Here is a 17,667-nt window from a genome sequence, read left to right as displayed (position 1 = left end):
CAGAAAATTTTTGCCAGTTCAGAAAAAAAAAACACAAAAACCCATCACAGAACATAAACCACGAATCTTTTCCCATTACCCATGATTTTATCCCTCAACCCCAATCCTAATCTAATTTAACCTACCTCCACACCCTATATATCATACACATATCCACATATCTCCCAAAACTTCCTACACTTAAACCCTCTCATAAACATCAAAAATCAGTTCTTACACACTTTTTTCACAAATCAATGGCACCCAAGAGAGCACGCACTATTGACAGCAGCAGCACAGTTCCTACTGCTGATTCATCAAGGGGTACTGCTGCAAGGCCTGCGTTTAACTGACAGAGCTTCAGAGGAGGAGTACACTAGCTGTTGGGGAAGCCGATTCTGAAGGAGAGGGGGTTTTACCATCAGGGAGGGATGGTGAGTTTGTTGCCCATGATTGCAGAGAAGGGGTGGATAGCTTTTGTGAGTCACCTGAAGCCAGTACCGATGAGTGTTGTCGCGAGTTCTACGCGAACGCGAAGGCTGAAAAGAATGGGTTTTCTGTAGTTCGGGGCTGACGGTTGATTATCATCCTGCGGGCGATTCACCGGGTGATTGGACAGCGAGAGAGGAAGCCCGAGGAGGAGAACATGGAATGAAAAGACTGCGAGGATTTTGACTTGGATTGATTTGTGCGACTCTCCTGTCGACCGGGCACAGTTTGGAAACCGCAGTCCAGCCAATAATGAAGTATCGTCACTTTCCCGGCGATCGCCATGAACAGGTATGCCCGTGCATGGCATGCATTTATATGTGCTAATATTTTGCCTTCTTCACATGCACACGAGGTCACAGTTGAGAGAGCACAGTTGTTGTGGGGAATTCTGAATGAGGAATACTATGTGGACCTTGGTGAGTTTATCTACCAAGGAATTCTGAAGTTTTTGAGGGGAGCAAAGCATATAAACATCCCTTATGCATCCACGGTTACGAAGCTATGCCGACCAGTAGGAGTGAACTGGCCGGCTCATGAGCAGTTGCAGTTGCCAGCAGCTCCGATAGATTCTGGCACTCTGAATGGGATGCAGGAGTGGACCGGTGGTGAGCCTGAGGAGCATGGGCTGGGTTATCGTCTTCCAGGAGGGCGTCCAGCACGAGGTGCTACTATGGCTAGGCCAGGGCGTGGTGAGGCTGGTTCTTCGAGAGCTCAGGAGGGTGCTGGGATGTGTGATGCCCAGTATAGGAGGCTTTCACGGCGGATGGATGCCATGTATGAGACGCAGAGCAGGTTTGCTCAGGAGCTCACTCTTGCGTTAGGGACTGCTTTTCGAGGCCTTGGAGCTGATATCCAGTGGCCAGTTTTTGGTGAGGACTCTGCATACCCGCCGCCTAATACTCCACCCACTGAGGGTGATGATGATGATGACTCTGAGTAGGTATACCCTGTGTTCCTTTCTACTACCTTCATTGGGGACAGTGAAGATTTTAAGTTTGGGGGTGGTAGTTAAGGAATATTTTGTGTGTGTCATATAGCTGCATATTCATGATAGTTAGTTCATATAGTTGCATAATTTTTGCCATATAGTTTTTTTATATAGCTTTATTTGTTTGTCATATCATATAGCTCATGTATATACCATGATCCCTTTTGCAATGATTTATCGACTGAATTGTGATATTGATGCGAGTGTAGTGATAGCATTAAAGTGACATTAAGTTGTGTAGGTTGATATACATGCTAGAAGCACTTGTATTTTCACTAAGTCTTAGAGAATGCTTAAGGGCTAGATTGTTGTTATGATCTGATTATTTTCGAGGATAATCTATTTATTATGCTTAGAATTTGATAATAGGTTCTTAGTGGTAAAGGCATGAAAAAGAAAAAAAAATGGAGTAAAAATGGAATTTGTTGCTAGTTGTGGCTAGGCGTCAAATGGCTAGTAGCCGGCTCGCATGTTATGCGAGTAGTCTAGGGTTGAGCAAGATGGAGCGAAACGCACTTGCTCAGAAAAGAAAAAAAAAAAATTTGCATAATTGATCAAGAGTGGGCTCTTTGGTATTCGAGTTATTAAGTTCTTAGGGGACTTTGTGCCTAGTGACCTAAGGCTTTTAGAGTCTGGGATCCGCTAACCTAACGCTCGTTACATGGATACCATTGTATAAGTCTTTTGTGGACCTCACTCATTGCACGGTCAAATAAGCATTTGAGTTGTAAATAAAAAGCACAATTCCGTAGTAAGCTCCAGAGTTCTTGTAGTGTTGTATATCACTTTGTGCCTAGAATTTTTATTCTTTGTATAATCGTAGGATTGCCTTGAAGATAGTCTAGTCATAGTAATTGGTCTAGTTCCGAAGCATATCTGTTAAGCATTTGCACACACCACGTTTCTAGCTGTATGTCCGTTTGCATGAGTTTATTGATCTTTAGTTGTCTAACTGCATTCGTTGAGATGTGACAATTTGGTTGGTTAATTGTAGTAAGGGGGATCGTTGCATTTTCATATAGATTGCATTCATGCATATTTTTATTTGTTTTGAGTCTGTGACGCTTGAGGACAAACATCGATTTAAGTTTGGGGGTGTGATAAGTGGCATTTTATACCACTTAGAACGTCTTAAAAAGGCTTAAATTGGTGTCTTGAAATCAAGTATTTTGTGTATTTGATGCGTTTTTCTAGTGTTTATGCATTTCAAGGTATTAGTTGTAATTCAGAGGAGGAATCATCAAGAATAAGCCTTGGCATGTGTTCACCATTGCGAGAGGAAAAGAACGGGCAGATTACGGCGAAGAAACGGAGCAAACCTGGATTTTTTCTAGTAGGGTCCTGCGCGCCCGCGCAGCAATGCTGAGCGGCCGCGCAGCAGCCTTGCGCGCCCGCGCAGAAATGCTGAGCGGCCGCGCAGGGTCGGGGAAAAGGATAAATTATTTTAGACTTCTATTTCTGTTTGGCTTCCAACTTCTATGTAATCTGAGTTTTATGGGACTATTATATAAGTAGATTTGAGACGTTTTCATAGAGGATAAAAAGGAGATTATGTTTTAGATTGTGTTTTGCGCAAGAAGCGAAGGAGATAAGGAAGAAGACCGATTTAGCACACTGCAACGAAGAGGAAGCATATATTCTTGTGATTCTTGTTTCGTTGTAACGTTGGATGCTAGTTTTCTTGCTTTGACTTATTTACTCTTGTGACGTACTCTGTTTTAATATAATTAGTTTAGTTATTATTTTCTTGTGTTATTTATCATGATTTCATATGAACCCATGATGGCGATAAGTTCTATTATGGGCTAATCGTGATCATGGGGTTGCAACGGATTTATTATGAAATTCTTTAGTTAATTGTTTAATACTTTAGTGTGTGATGATTGCATGATATCTAGTATTGGTTGTGCGTATTCGTCTTATGTGTGTCGCAAACATATAAGATAGGGTGTTAATCTCTTGTGAAGCGACGGTGGATCTTGAGATTTAGAACTTGCCATGCTAGCATAGGTTCATGTACGTTGTGCATGATTAATGGGTAACTCTAACAGTTTTATTTGCCCTATGTAATCAAAAGGAATAACTTGTGCTTAAATCGTTGTGTTGTCAATTTCTGTAGACATATAGGAACTCAACATAATTGATGACTATTCAACTTCTATCTTAATTGTGGATGTTTGGTAGAATGGTATTAGTACAATAAAAGTTGGCTTTTATCAGTTTCGTGTTATTCGATTAATATCATCACTGTCACATGCTAAAGGTAATAACAATGGCTATAGAAGGAAGTAATAATGAAGTTGTGATCTCATGAGTGTTTTATTATTGATAAATTGAAGTGTTAGTTAAGTGGTTAATTAAGTAGTTAATTATAGTTAATATTTAATCAACAATTTTAAGTGTTATCTTAACATTGAGAAGTAATCATACATTGGTGAGTGAGTTTAATTAGACAATAACTTAGTCTGAGTCTGTGAGGGAACGAACTAGAAAGTATTCTATATTACTTGCGAACGCGTATACTTGCGTGAATATTAGTGCATGTTTTCGCCCTAACAGTGATCCTACAGAATAGCAACTCCTATATGACTTATTCAAATGAAGCTAACTAATCATGCATGCTATAACTAAGACAAACAAACATAAACATGTTTGAGATTAACCAACATTAAGTTCATTGAGGAGACTTTCAATCCACATAAGTTCAGCATAGTAGCCTTCGCAAGGCCTTCAAATTCAGCTTCTGTACCGACACTATGTTGCTTACAAGAACTCCATGATATGATATCACCACCAAAGAATACACAATTACCACTGGTTGATCGTCAATCAAGACTATAACCCCACAATCAGAATCTGAATAAGACCACAAATACAGAAGAGTTGGTCAAAAAAATGACCGTAGTTGACTGTGTGCTTTAAGTAATGAAATGCTCCAACTATACTTTGATATTGTGTGACAACATCTTAACGAAGAGGGGAATAAGGCAATGTTAAAAATACAAGCTGTTCATATATGTTAAAAATATTGGTTTACCATTATCCAACTAAACTTTTCTCAGAAGATCAACTATACGGACTCAAGAAAGATTATAATAAAAGTAAAGAAAGAACACAAATATGCAGAAGAGAAAAGTTTAATTGATTTTAAGGATACAGATTACAACATACGTTTAGATTATGACCTAGAGAGTTTATATAGTACGCTTAAGCGGTTATAAAAAAGTACAGAAAATAAGCCCAAAATGTTGATTGCCCTTCATAATATGTAGAAGAGGGCATATTCTAACAAATCTCCACATTACTTTTATCCTCTCACAAAAACAGATGTACTAGATGCACCATAATAATGCGAGCGGTAACATAAAAAACTCTCCTGCCTCAAATTGCCCTTCATGGCCCTTATTAACAGTTTAAAATATTTAACAAGTCCAAACAATGTTGGAACTTGCCGTGTGGAACATACTTGGTGAACATATCAGTGGAAAAATTAGCAGTACCCACTGTCTTCACCTTAATCCTCTTCTCATTCCTCAGGAAATGATATCTCACATATATGTGCTTAGTCCTTCTCATGATGGACTTGAACCTTGGCTAAGCATTATGCAGTGAGACTATCACAATACACAAAAGACTAATCATGATGCATACCAAGATCACAAACTAGTCCTTTTAGCCATATTCCCTCTTTAGCAGCTTCAATCAACGCCATGTACTCTGCCTCCGTAGTAGACAAAATAACTGTAGGTTGCAGAGTTACCTTCCAACTAACAAATGAACCACCCAGAGTAAATACATAACCAATCATAGACATTCTACTACCAACTTCTCCAATATAATTAGAATCAGAATAACCAGTGACTAGACATTCTAGGTCATTCCCTTAAATGAGACCAATATCAGACGTACCTGGAAGATAACAAAAAATCCTCTTCACATGCAACTTGCCAAAGTTCCTTTTCAGGTTGCCCCATGAACCTATTGACAATATTAACAACATGTGCAAGATCAGGTCTAGTGCAGACAATGTCATACATCAACTTTCTAATGCACTAGCATACTGGACTAGAGACATGTACTCTTACTCAGCTTCAGATTGAGGTGCAAATGCAGTCAAACAGTCGAACATTTGCACTATTAGGAGTATCTACATGCTTAGCTGATGACATTCCAAACCTTGACAATATCTTACGAATATAACCCCTTTGCGATACAAAGACCTTTCTTTGATCCCTTTCCCTATAAATCTCCATACCCAAAATTTTTTGTGTAACACCCAAATCCTTCATTTCAATTCAGCATTGAGAAGACCCTTCAACTTTTTTATATCATACTTGGACTTAGCAGCTATGAGAATATCATCTACATACATGACCGGATAAATTATCGAACCATCAGCGAACTTATTGTGATGCACACAACAATCATACAAACTCCTGTTATAATATAACTTCATAATGTAGCTATCAAGTCTCTTGTACCACTACCTAAGAGACTACTTCAGTCCATACAAGGACTACTTCAGCTTGCAGATATAGTCATCTTTTCCAGGAACTTCTAACCCCTCTGGTTGAGTCTCATATATATCTCTTCCTCTAACTCTTCATGCATGAAAACTGTCTTCACATCTAGTTGCCCAAGTTTTAAATTCTGATGTACGACCATTGCTAGTAGCACCCTGATGGAAGTGTGTCTAAATACTGGTGAGAAGATCTCAATATAGTCAACCCCTTCTCTTTGTGTGAACCCTCTTGAAACAAATCGATCTTTATACTTGATTCCCTCAGTAGGCGAGATTCCAGCATTCTTTTTAAAAACCCACTTACAAGTAATAACTTTTGCCCCCTTAGGCCTTCTGACTAGCTATAGCTCTCAAGTCTAATTCTTATGCATGAACTCCATCTCATCCCCCATTACAGGGAGTCATTAAGCAGACTCGCCACCCGAAACAACTTCTTCATAGGCAGACGACTCATGAGGATCCACCTCTTCAGCCACATGCAATGCATAAACAACCTATCCTGAAAACCATACATTCTTGGAGCACAACACCAACTCTTTTAGCCCGATTAAGAGCTATACTTGGATGAAGTTCTTCAAATTGAGCATTTTGACTAGAAGATTCTGGCCTCTCAGATTTTATCGGAACATGTTGGTCTTCTCCATCTTGGGGCTGTGAATCACTCTAATCTACAGTGACTTGCAGCTCCACTCTCATCTGGAGTGACCTGCAGCTCCACCTGTTTATCAACATTACCATTTTTTCTACAACATTGGACTTCACAATAGGATTAAGTATAAATTTTTTATTAAAAATTACACTTCTACCAAGTGTAACTGTACTCTCAGAAGGTCACCAGATTCTTTATCCCTTCACTTACATGAGAGTAAACATTCAACCATAAACTCTCAATAAAGAATAATCCGCAGGCTTACAAGACCACACCTAATAAGCTGTTTTATATTCAACACCCCAACATCATAATGACCCAAGTTATTCTTCAGTAGTCATCGATCATCGATACAAAATATATGTGACCTCCAATATATTCGACCCGACAAGGACCCCAACAATCAGAGTGGATATAATCAAGTGTCCCCTTTGTCCTATGAACACCCTTCTTTGAAAACTTGTTGCGATGAGGTTTCCCAAACATACAATGCTCCCAAAATTCAAGACTTTGCAACTTGTGCCCACAAAGAAGATCATGTTTTTTTAAAACCCGCATTCCTCTTTCGCTCATATGACCAAGCCTCATATGCCACAGCTTAGTCATATCCTCATTCTGAACTGCAGATGATACAACAGCAACAGACCCAAACACGAAGAACCAGCCACAAAATACAAAGTACCACACTTCAAACCTTTCAAAATTACCTTAAAATTTGCGCAGATAAACATAACTCTAACTTCACCCTTGAAATTGAACCCCTTACTGTCTAATAGACCCAGTGATCTCAGATTTCTTGTCATCAGTGGAACGTGCCTGACCTCATTCAAAGTACAAAAGGAACCATCATGTGTTCATATCCTGAATGAGCCTATTCCAACTATCATGCAGACAACACCATTTACCATAGAAACATTACCTGCATCTATCTGCTCATAAGTCAAAAACACTATTTGCTTGGATAGATATGGTAAGATGCCCAACACCAAGAACCCACACATCATGTTTCACCTGGTCATTGACTACTAAGATAATATCCTCTTCTGAATATGTGTTAGTTTCTACCATAACGACATACCCCTTTTCTTCCTACTTCTTTTTCTTAGGGCATTCATTTTTCCAATGCCTATTCTCCTTATAGTAATTATAGACATCATTAGACCTTGGAGCTTTAGAATTTAAACTCGTAAAATTCCACTTCTTTTTACCCAAATTTTGCTGCCCCTTATTTCTTGTAACAACCAACCCAGACCCCTAATTTTTGGTACTTGAACCTGCTACCTTATAGAGACTTTCTCTAATATGAAGGGATAATCTTATTCTTCTAGAGACAGACTATCTTTCCCAAAAATGAAAGAATCAAAAACATTCTCAAGCGACAAGGGCAAATACACTAACAAAATTAGCGTAACATGTTTGTCTTCTACTTTAACATCAATATTTTAAAGATCTAACAAAATAGTATTTAACCTATGAAGATGATCCCTAATAGACATACCTTCCCGCACGTCCCAAAAGGCCTCTAACTAATGTAATTAATTGGCTGGTCTCCATATATAAGAAAATTATCTCTTATATATCTTTCCAATACGATACTTTGGTTGACACTACCCAATAATCTTCCCCTCAAAACAAGAATCACAACCACGTGGGCTTGCACATGCGATTAATATATCTAAAATTTGCACCATCATGATCAATTCCCAGAACCTGCCTCCTGAACAACTTTCAGGAAGATTTTCGACACAAGGCTTTCCTATAGGTCTCCAATTGTCACCAAGAGGGACCTCCATATAAATTATGCCTACATAATTTATTGTATTATATATATCAGTAAATGTTTTTAAAATACTCATTTTTCAGTCAGATTCGAGTTATATGGTTGAGCAATAAATTTTTTTGTTCAGGGTTATCTTTGGGTATGATCTATTTTTAACCATACTTATTTAACTACAGCCTTACTCGTAAAGTGTATAGTTAACTCAATTATCCGGCTTTATGTTAGATTGTTCACCTAATTTTTGAAAATCTAGTAAATAGTCTTAAAAAATTAATTCTCCACCACTGTACATAATGTTAGGAGGAAACACACACACACACACACGTGTATTCGAGATTCAATTCTACCAATACGGAGTACACATACAATAATATATTTGAGGTGAAAAACCCACATCCAAACTTATATTATTAGTCAAAATAATTATCAATAATACATCAATATATAACACCACATTGGTGTCCCAAAATGATACTTGAGCCAACCAATGCTCAAGTATCTCCCGCACGATACCTAAGACGACTACAGCAAACACCGACACAATAACATGATTATCTATATATAGCCATCACAAACTTAGCCAACTAGACATACCTAATCTTATTATAATAATAAATATTTACTCATACAATTATTACCCAATCCCATTATTATGATAATTGTCAACACATACAATTATTATCCAATCCAATTATGTCTTGTATTACCAAGCCCATATCACATATTGGGTTTAAACCAAACACATAAGAACTTAATTCATGAGTTTTTAAAAACATTCGATTCATAATTATGGCCCCAAAGTCTTTTGACGATAATATATAGTACATATTAAACATTTATTTATAGAGAAATATAGTAAAGTAAAATTTCCAAATTTAAAAAAAATGTGTGGAATTTTTTTTAGTATTTTTTTATATAACTTAAAATGTATATTAATAATATTTAAAAAATAACAAAAAAATACCTATGCTGGCCAACAAATGAATATTAATCATATTATTTCTAAGATTTAAATAAATTGGTAAATTAGATCATCTCATACAACATATTCTTTTACATTGTAGAGTAAAGAAAATGTTCAAAGTCAAGGTATGTTTTCACTATCATGTATATCATTATTATATCCAAACAAATACATCTATGCATGTTTGACTTACATTAACACCAGGGATGTATTGAGCCAAACTGTTCATGAGCTACTCGAGTTCGACTTGTAAAGTATTCGAATTCGACTTAACAATAATTGAGCCGAGCTCAAGTTTGAGCTATTTGAATTCTTTACCAAGCCGTGCCCGAGATTCAAATTACACAGCTCGTAAGGTTCACGAGCCTTTAATATTTTTAATTTTTTACTATATATTTTTTTAAAATATTTAGTATTATATTATAGTTATATATTTAATAAAATCAAACTTGAGCCGAACTGATCATATTTCGAGGTTTTGTCAATATATGATGAAATCGAAGAGCTTTCGAGCCAAAGTCGAGTCTATTGAACTTTTTACGAACCAAGTTTTTAAGCTTGCAATTTAAGGTTCGGTCGAACTCGAGTTCGAACCCGTACATGTTTAATGGAGCTCGAGCCGAGTCTAGCAATATTCGACCCGTATCAGCTCGATTACACCTCTAATTAACATAAACAACCCATCTGAGGTAACACTTTCAATGTAACTAAACATGTCTACCATATTTATATAATTCACTATGTAGTAAATCATGTGTCAAATATTGATTTATATAATTGATGCATGATACACTATATGATTAGAGGAATGAATTATTAAGCAAAATATAAAGATTATCACAAGAATTTTGTCGGTTCCTTTCACTTGTGATTTACAAGGCATGAATCCGCACTTGACATAAAATGTTAGATTTTTGAACGATCGTAATTTCATATTCGTGTGATAAAAGAGGTGCACCAAATTGAAAATCAAAATTGTGAGGAAATTGTTCACTGGTTTTATTAGTGAAGACTTGGATTAGTCTCACTTGTTTCAACATTGCTAGGCCCTTGATTTTGATTTTCGTGTACTTCGGCTCGAACAAGTTTCGTTCCAATGATCCCATATTTATATATGTATATCATAAAACAAAAAATGATTTACTAAATTAAGTTGAGCATTTATGATGTTGGATTAATAAGAATGCATCAACTCTATATTAGTGAAATATTGGTCCGCTTTGAGATGAACTCCTGCAGATTTATTTTTGGAAATGACCCGGATAGTCTTATAATACTACAATTATTGGCTTCACTCTATACAAATAAATTATCTGTTATCTTTTCGATGTGGTATTTGGGTCGACACTAACCAACAATCCTCCCTTCAAATCATGAACCACAAATAATACGGTCTTACACATGCGATTAATCTGTTCGCATCTTGCACTGTCATGATTCACTCCGTAGAATCCGCTGCCTTTCAAGATGAATTTCGGCACAAGGCACCATGATTGAGCTTTGGTCGTCACCGAGGGAAACCTTCCAACTTAATTCAATGTTGAAAGAAATACCAGTGAACACTTGAATTAGTCTGACTTGTTTCACATTGCTAGGCCCTTGATTTTGATTTTCGTCTACTTCGGCTCGAACAAGTTTCGTTCTAATGATATGTTTACCCATATTCATATATGAATATCATAAAACAAAAAATGATTTACTAAATGGAGTTGAGCATTTATGATGTTGGATTAATAAGAATGTATCAACTCCACATTAGTAAAATATTGGTCCGCTTTGAGACGAACCCCGCGGATTTATTTTTGGAAATGACCCGGATAGTCTTATAATACTACAATTAATTGGATTCTCTTTATACAAATGAATTATCTATTATCTTTTTGATGTGGTATTTGGGTCGACACTAACCAACAATCTTCCCTTCAAATCATGAACCATAAATAAAATGGTCTTACACATGCGATTAATCTGTCCGCATCTTGCACTGTCATGATTCACTCCGCAGAATCCGTTGCCTTTCAAGATGAGTTTCAGCACAAGGCACCATGATTGATCTTCGGTCGTCACTGAGGGAAACCTTCCAACTTAATTCAATGTTGAAAGAAATACCAGTAAACAATTGGATTAGTCTGACTTGTTTCAACATTGCTAGGCCCTTGATTTTGATTTTCGTGTACTTCGGCTCGAACAAGTTTCGTTCCAATGATATGTTTACCCATATTCATATATGCATATCATAAAACAAAAAACAATATACTAAATTGAGTTGAGCATTTATGGTGTTGGATTAATAAGAATGCATTAACTCCACATTAGTAAAATATTGGTCCGCTTTGAGATGAACCCCGCAGATTTATTTTTGGAAATGACCCAGATAGTCTTATAATACTACAATTAATTGGCTTATCTTTATACAAATGAATTATCTATTATCTTTTTGATGTGGTATTTGGGTCGACACTAACCAACAATCTTCCCTTCAAATCATGAACCTCAAATAATATGGTCTTACACATGCGAATTAATCTGTCCGTATCTTGCACCGTCATGATTCACTCTATAGAATCCGCTGCCTTTCAAGATGAGTTTCGGCACAAGATGTTTGATCTTCGGTCGTCACCGAGGGAAACCTTCCAAATTGTACAACCACATCCTATTACTCCCCAAGATCCAGGTTCTAACCTTTGGCTCTCAAACCACCTTTTACGTTAGTTACGCCTACATACGAGTGTATTAAATATAGTAGCATCCATATTTTGAAATAATCATCTACCGATCATATTCGAGTTAAATGGGTTGACCTAAAATCATATTTTTTATTTGGTTCATCTTCTGGTCCTCTTCATTTTTGACCCAATCCGTTTACTTATAGCGTTAATTCCTAAAATTAGAGTGTAGGTTATTTCACTAATCCGGTAAAATTAGAGTGCAGGTTATTTCACTTATCCAGCTTTATGTTTGATCGTGGAGATTAGCTGTACTAAGTCCATGAAAATGCAATTGTATTTTTCAGACATAGATTATGTCTAATTAATGTCACAAAATTTCATAAATAATTTAGAAAACTAATTCTCCTCAAACTTATAAACATGATTTATTATTCTTTCGAAAATATTCGATTCATTATTTTATTATTATGGATCAACAGTTTTTTGACAAAAATATATAGTACATATGAAAAATAAATTTTTAGACAAATAAAGTGAAGTCAAATTTTTATTTCAAAAAAACTTGAGAAAATAATGTGTAGCATTTTCAATATAAATAATATATATATATATATATTAGTAATTATAATTAATATACTAAGAAAAGAACAAAAAATACATATGCCTACAAATAAATGAAGATTAATCCCATTATTTATTAGATTTAAAAATTGTAAACTAGAACTTTCTATACAAATAATCCCATTATTCCTTTGATTTAAATATGTTGAGAAAATGTTTTTAAGTCGAGCACTTATGTTACTAATCCAACACCATAAGTGCTCGACTTAATTAAAATATTTATTTATTTATTTATGAAACTATTGAATTAAAATGTTTGAAACAAATTGAAATATAAAATTAAATGTATGATTCAAATGTACCAGATCAGCATGAAAAATGAAACATATAGGCTTTGCTGCCACTACAACTTGGGACACGGTGGAGAAAGTTTGCTGCAAGGGCAATGATTTCACAAGAAAATGTTCGAAAATGAAATTTACAGCACAAAATCATTAAAAAATACATGGATATTAGCTGAATTTAACCATCACCTTGTAAGGAACAATAGCCAAGTTATCAGCATTCACTTCCATCAGCTCATAAGGAATAATAGCCAAGTTATCAGCATTCACCTGATTGCTTGAGGCCATTTGTAAATGTGAATAGAAAGTTGAAGCTATATATCGGAGATCGACAAAAGCAGAATATAAAGGAGCAAAATAGATTGCAGATGAATGTGAGGAAAAACAGTGGATGAAGGTTAGTATATATAGGTGATCAAGGAGGTGGGTACTAAGAGAGAACTTACAATTTTCTATCTTGATTGTTCTACTTAACTAGAGGATCAGTGTTAACTTTATAACTCAGTTAACTTCTGGTTTACACAGTGGATAACAAACATGCTATTAGCTTTTCTAAACTATCACTTATCATTTCTATTAATAGAAAAGTAAATCTTCCATTTCTGGCTTAGCATATCTTTAACATCCTGTGATTACTTTAATCTCCTCTGTCAGTTAATCTTTGCCATTGATCTTGCACATCTCTCAAGCTGCTTTTTGTAGACTTGTCAATCCAGGTATGTGAATTGTTTGTTGATTTGCAACCTTGGATATTGAACTGTTCTGCAATTCTGTACTTAGAGATATTTCTTCACTTCGAGATCTCCAATTAAACTGTAGAGAACTCGACATCTCGATAGGCATGTTGGCTTGTCGACATCCCGTAAGGGTTTTATCTGTCAGTGCTACGTTAGGTAGCCCGACTATGAACTTGGCAAGAGTTCTTATTATCTTAGTGAACTTATTATCTTAACGTCATATTATCTCTGAGGTTTATAACGCTTAGCTCTGATACCATTTCTGTAACACCCCCAAATCCGGGGTCGGGGATCCGGGTTGTCACAAGTTCCATTTCCCTTAATAACACCCAATCTTAATAATTACTCAACTACTCTGTACTGTGACCCCACAATAAACACACACACCACACGTTATAGTCTCAGAGATGAACATCCAAAAATAACCACAAGTCATTTTATTTCACAATTATCTGCCAATACACCTTAAAAGGTTTTCTGAATAAATTTACATTTCTTTGCCATTATTACAATTCATAAATATACATAAATCTGGTACATTAGAAGTTGAAAGCCTAGCCTATTGGTAGTTCCTACCTCAGCTACGGCGGCATCAATGCTTCTAGAAAACTGCGGAACGTCTCCTAATCGCTTGCGAATCGGGAGCTTGGTCCTGTTCATCCTTTCTATCTGTTGTTGTGTGATGAAAGAAGAAAGCAAGGGTGAGCAGCAAGCCCACCAAAATAATATGTATAATGATTAATATTATATTAGCCTTCTCTTAGTACTCATGAAAGTCTTGGTCAAAAGAAATGAACCAAGTTTGATATCTTAATACGATAAAGTCACAAAATATTCAGTATATATACATATATACTTTTCAAAATATTGGAAGTCCTCTTCCATGCATAATACACACAAAGTCCCAGTGTATAACTGTATAAAAATATCGTTACAAGGTGATCTCATATATCTAACCTTGTCTCAACGTTTTTTTTTGAAAATCTTTGTCATTCATAAGACAATTATTAACTAGATATAAGTTTAAAAGATGAAGTTACCAAATGCTTCACTACACTTATATCATTTATAAAGCTACTTGAACTACCACTGTTCAAAGTATAAAGAGTTTTCAACAGTTCATCACATAGATGAGACTACAAGACAAGATTTGAATAGATTAAATCTTTGAAATTCTATTAAAGGAAATGAAGTCATGATATACTTCATTAAGTTCTGATATATATATATATATCCACATACACATCTTCTTTATACAATTTCCTGAAAACCTCTGTCATGTAAAGTATGAACAGAGTTGCCATATCCAATAAATTTGGAAAGGAAAAGAATTTTGGCATAAACCAGATATCTTGCTGATCAGGCAAAGATACCCATAAGTAACCTTTTCTACTAGTAGATGGACGAATTCCCCACTGGTCATCACCCTTGGTCGCAATAGGACCTTATGCTGGACTGCCACTCAGCCACTTATGCATTTGATGGACTCCCACTGAGCCACTTACACTATCATGGACGCCCACTGGGCCCATGTTGCTTATGCCGACTCAATAGATGGACTTACTTCCCGAATGTTGGGTAAGTAATCAATTCATTTACCAAAACTGCAACCTTGTTGCGAATATAAAATACACCACAGAGCCGGATCCCTCCGGTTTTGAGCGAGTATTTAAATCCCCTTAAAAAGGAAGATCTTAAATATAAAAATGAGTTTTTGGGATCCGCTCTAACTTTTAAAAATCATTTTGAAGACTCGAAAACACTTTAAAGAGTGTTTGGAGTAAAGCTGATTTAATGAAGTAAATCAGTCCCCAGTTATGAAAGAAATATCTGAATATTATTATTTAAATAATATTCCCATAAAGAATAATGGAGGTAGAAGTTGGAAAACTTATACTCGAAATGAATAGCAAATAATCAAAGATATACTTATACGAAAGTAATATCTTTATTTGAATAATCAAAAATAAGTTTGATTATCGACACCTTATTCTTTAATAAAATAAAGAATATATTTCAGTATTAAACGGAGTCATAATACCTCAAATGAATACTATAATTAATATTCATAAAATAAAGGAGTCATACATCCTTAAATGAATATCCAAGTACTATTCAATAATAATATAAAGGAGTCATACCTCCTCAAATGAATATCCAAGTAATATTCAAATGATAAAACAAACTGAGTCATAAGCCCTCGAATGAATATTCGAAATAGTATTCAATTAAATAAATAAAAGTTATCGAATAAACCTTATTCGATTAATAGTTTGGAAAACAATAACCATATATATATATAAATATATATATATATATATATATATATATATATATATATATATATATAAAATCTACTCGGGATCCTCGACTCCCGGTTTTAGAAAATATTTTCACCTTTGGGTCCCTATACTAAGGGTATATGCAAATTACCGCTATCCTCTAGCATAGGTATTATCAACTGAATCAACAGATATATATAGTAAGAATACAAAGCAGGCATGCATATATATACCATATCAGCATGCTTCAATATATCGCAACATTTGCTAATTAACCAACATGCATCTATCGCAAGATAATGCATATACAAGAGTATACATCACAACAACAGTATAACGGATAGAAAACTTGCCTGAGCGACTTGGGGTGATAAAAGGCTCGGGGCGAGTCTGGTAACCTATAAACAACAAGTAAGTTGGAATTAAACCCAAAGTCACTTGTAATTCTATACTTTAACTAACTTAGACTCTAACGCTTGTTTTGCGCTTATTGATTCTTTTAAGTCACTCGAGTACCCTCGGCTCCACCATTTTTAATAATTTAACCTTTACGAGTTTTAAGGCGATTCCTTTGCGAGTGTCTTACCAACTGCCTAACACACTTACCATAAATGTTTCATACATTAATTAACCCTTTTTGGTCTTTAACCTATGTTTCAAAGTAAGGCGAGGTGAAAAGTTTCGTTCGCGAAATGCCGTTACTTGAAACGGTCGTTTCTCCTAAACTGTGCATCAGAATCGAACGAACTACATATCAAAACGAAGCTCGTAACATGAGATATCTAAACATGGCAATGGTCATAATCTAGCAGGGGGTTCTCGGGTCCTATGTTATGCACAAATACAGTCTAAAGAAAATCGGACGTTACGACGGCTATGTTTACGCGATTTCCCAATTTAAAACCATTCAAAACCAACCCAATTCAACCTCAAATCCAACATACAACCAACATCCATCCTTATCACATCATAACAACCCCATCCAATTCAATTTTAACCTTCATACTTATGCCTAAGCTTGAATTTAACTTATACTACATTCTTTTAACCAAAACAACAAGATTTACCAATCCGATTCAATACCATTTCAATCCCAAACTCTAAATCACAAACATCAAGCTACAATATCACCCTACTAATCAAAATCATCTTATAATACATAGGAACCTAGGGTTTGGAGATGATATACCTTCCTTGAAGTGGTGGGAGGAGCTAGGAAGCCTTAAGAAGCTTTGAGAAGTCTTAGGAATGCTTGGATCTTCAAGGAAAACAAGAAAAATTTCAAGTTAAAAACTTGAAAACACTATTCATAGTCTTCTTCTTTGATTAAATGAAGAAGATTGAGAAGGAATTGATGGTTTAAACTCATGATATAGCCCTAACTAAGCATAAGGATGATTAGGGAATTATCTTACCAATTTAGGAGGCTTGGATCTTGAGTTTTGAATTCTTGCCCATTTGCAATAGTAAAAAGCCGAGAGCATGAAGAACAATGCTTGGTTTCTTTTTTGATTTTGATGAAAAATGATTTGCTTGGCTTGGTTGGTTTGATTTTTGTGTTTGTTTTAGTAAATTACCTAGTTGCCCTTGATTTTGTGTGGTTAAAAAGTCACCACATCTCCTTCCTTCCCATGTCATGCTTGTGTCATCCTCAGGATGTCATCCTCCCCTCCTTGTCCTCTTCTCATTGGTTGGGTGAC

This window comes from Apium graveolens, chromosome 2 (assembly GCF_009905375.1).
Source record: "Apium graveolens cultivar Ventura chromosome 2, ASM990537v1, whole genome shotgun sequence".
Taxonomy (NCBI): domain Eukaryota; kingdom Viridiplantae; phylum Streptophyta; class Magnoliopsida; order Apiales; family Apiaceae; genus Apium; species Apium graveolens.
This window is presented reverse-complemented; position numbering follows the sequence as displayed.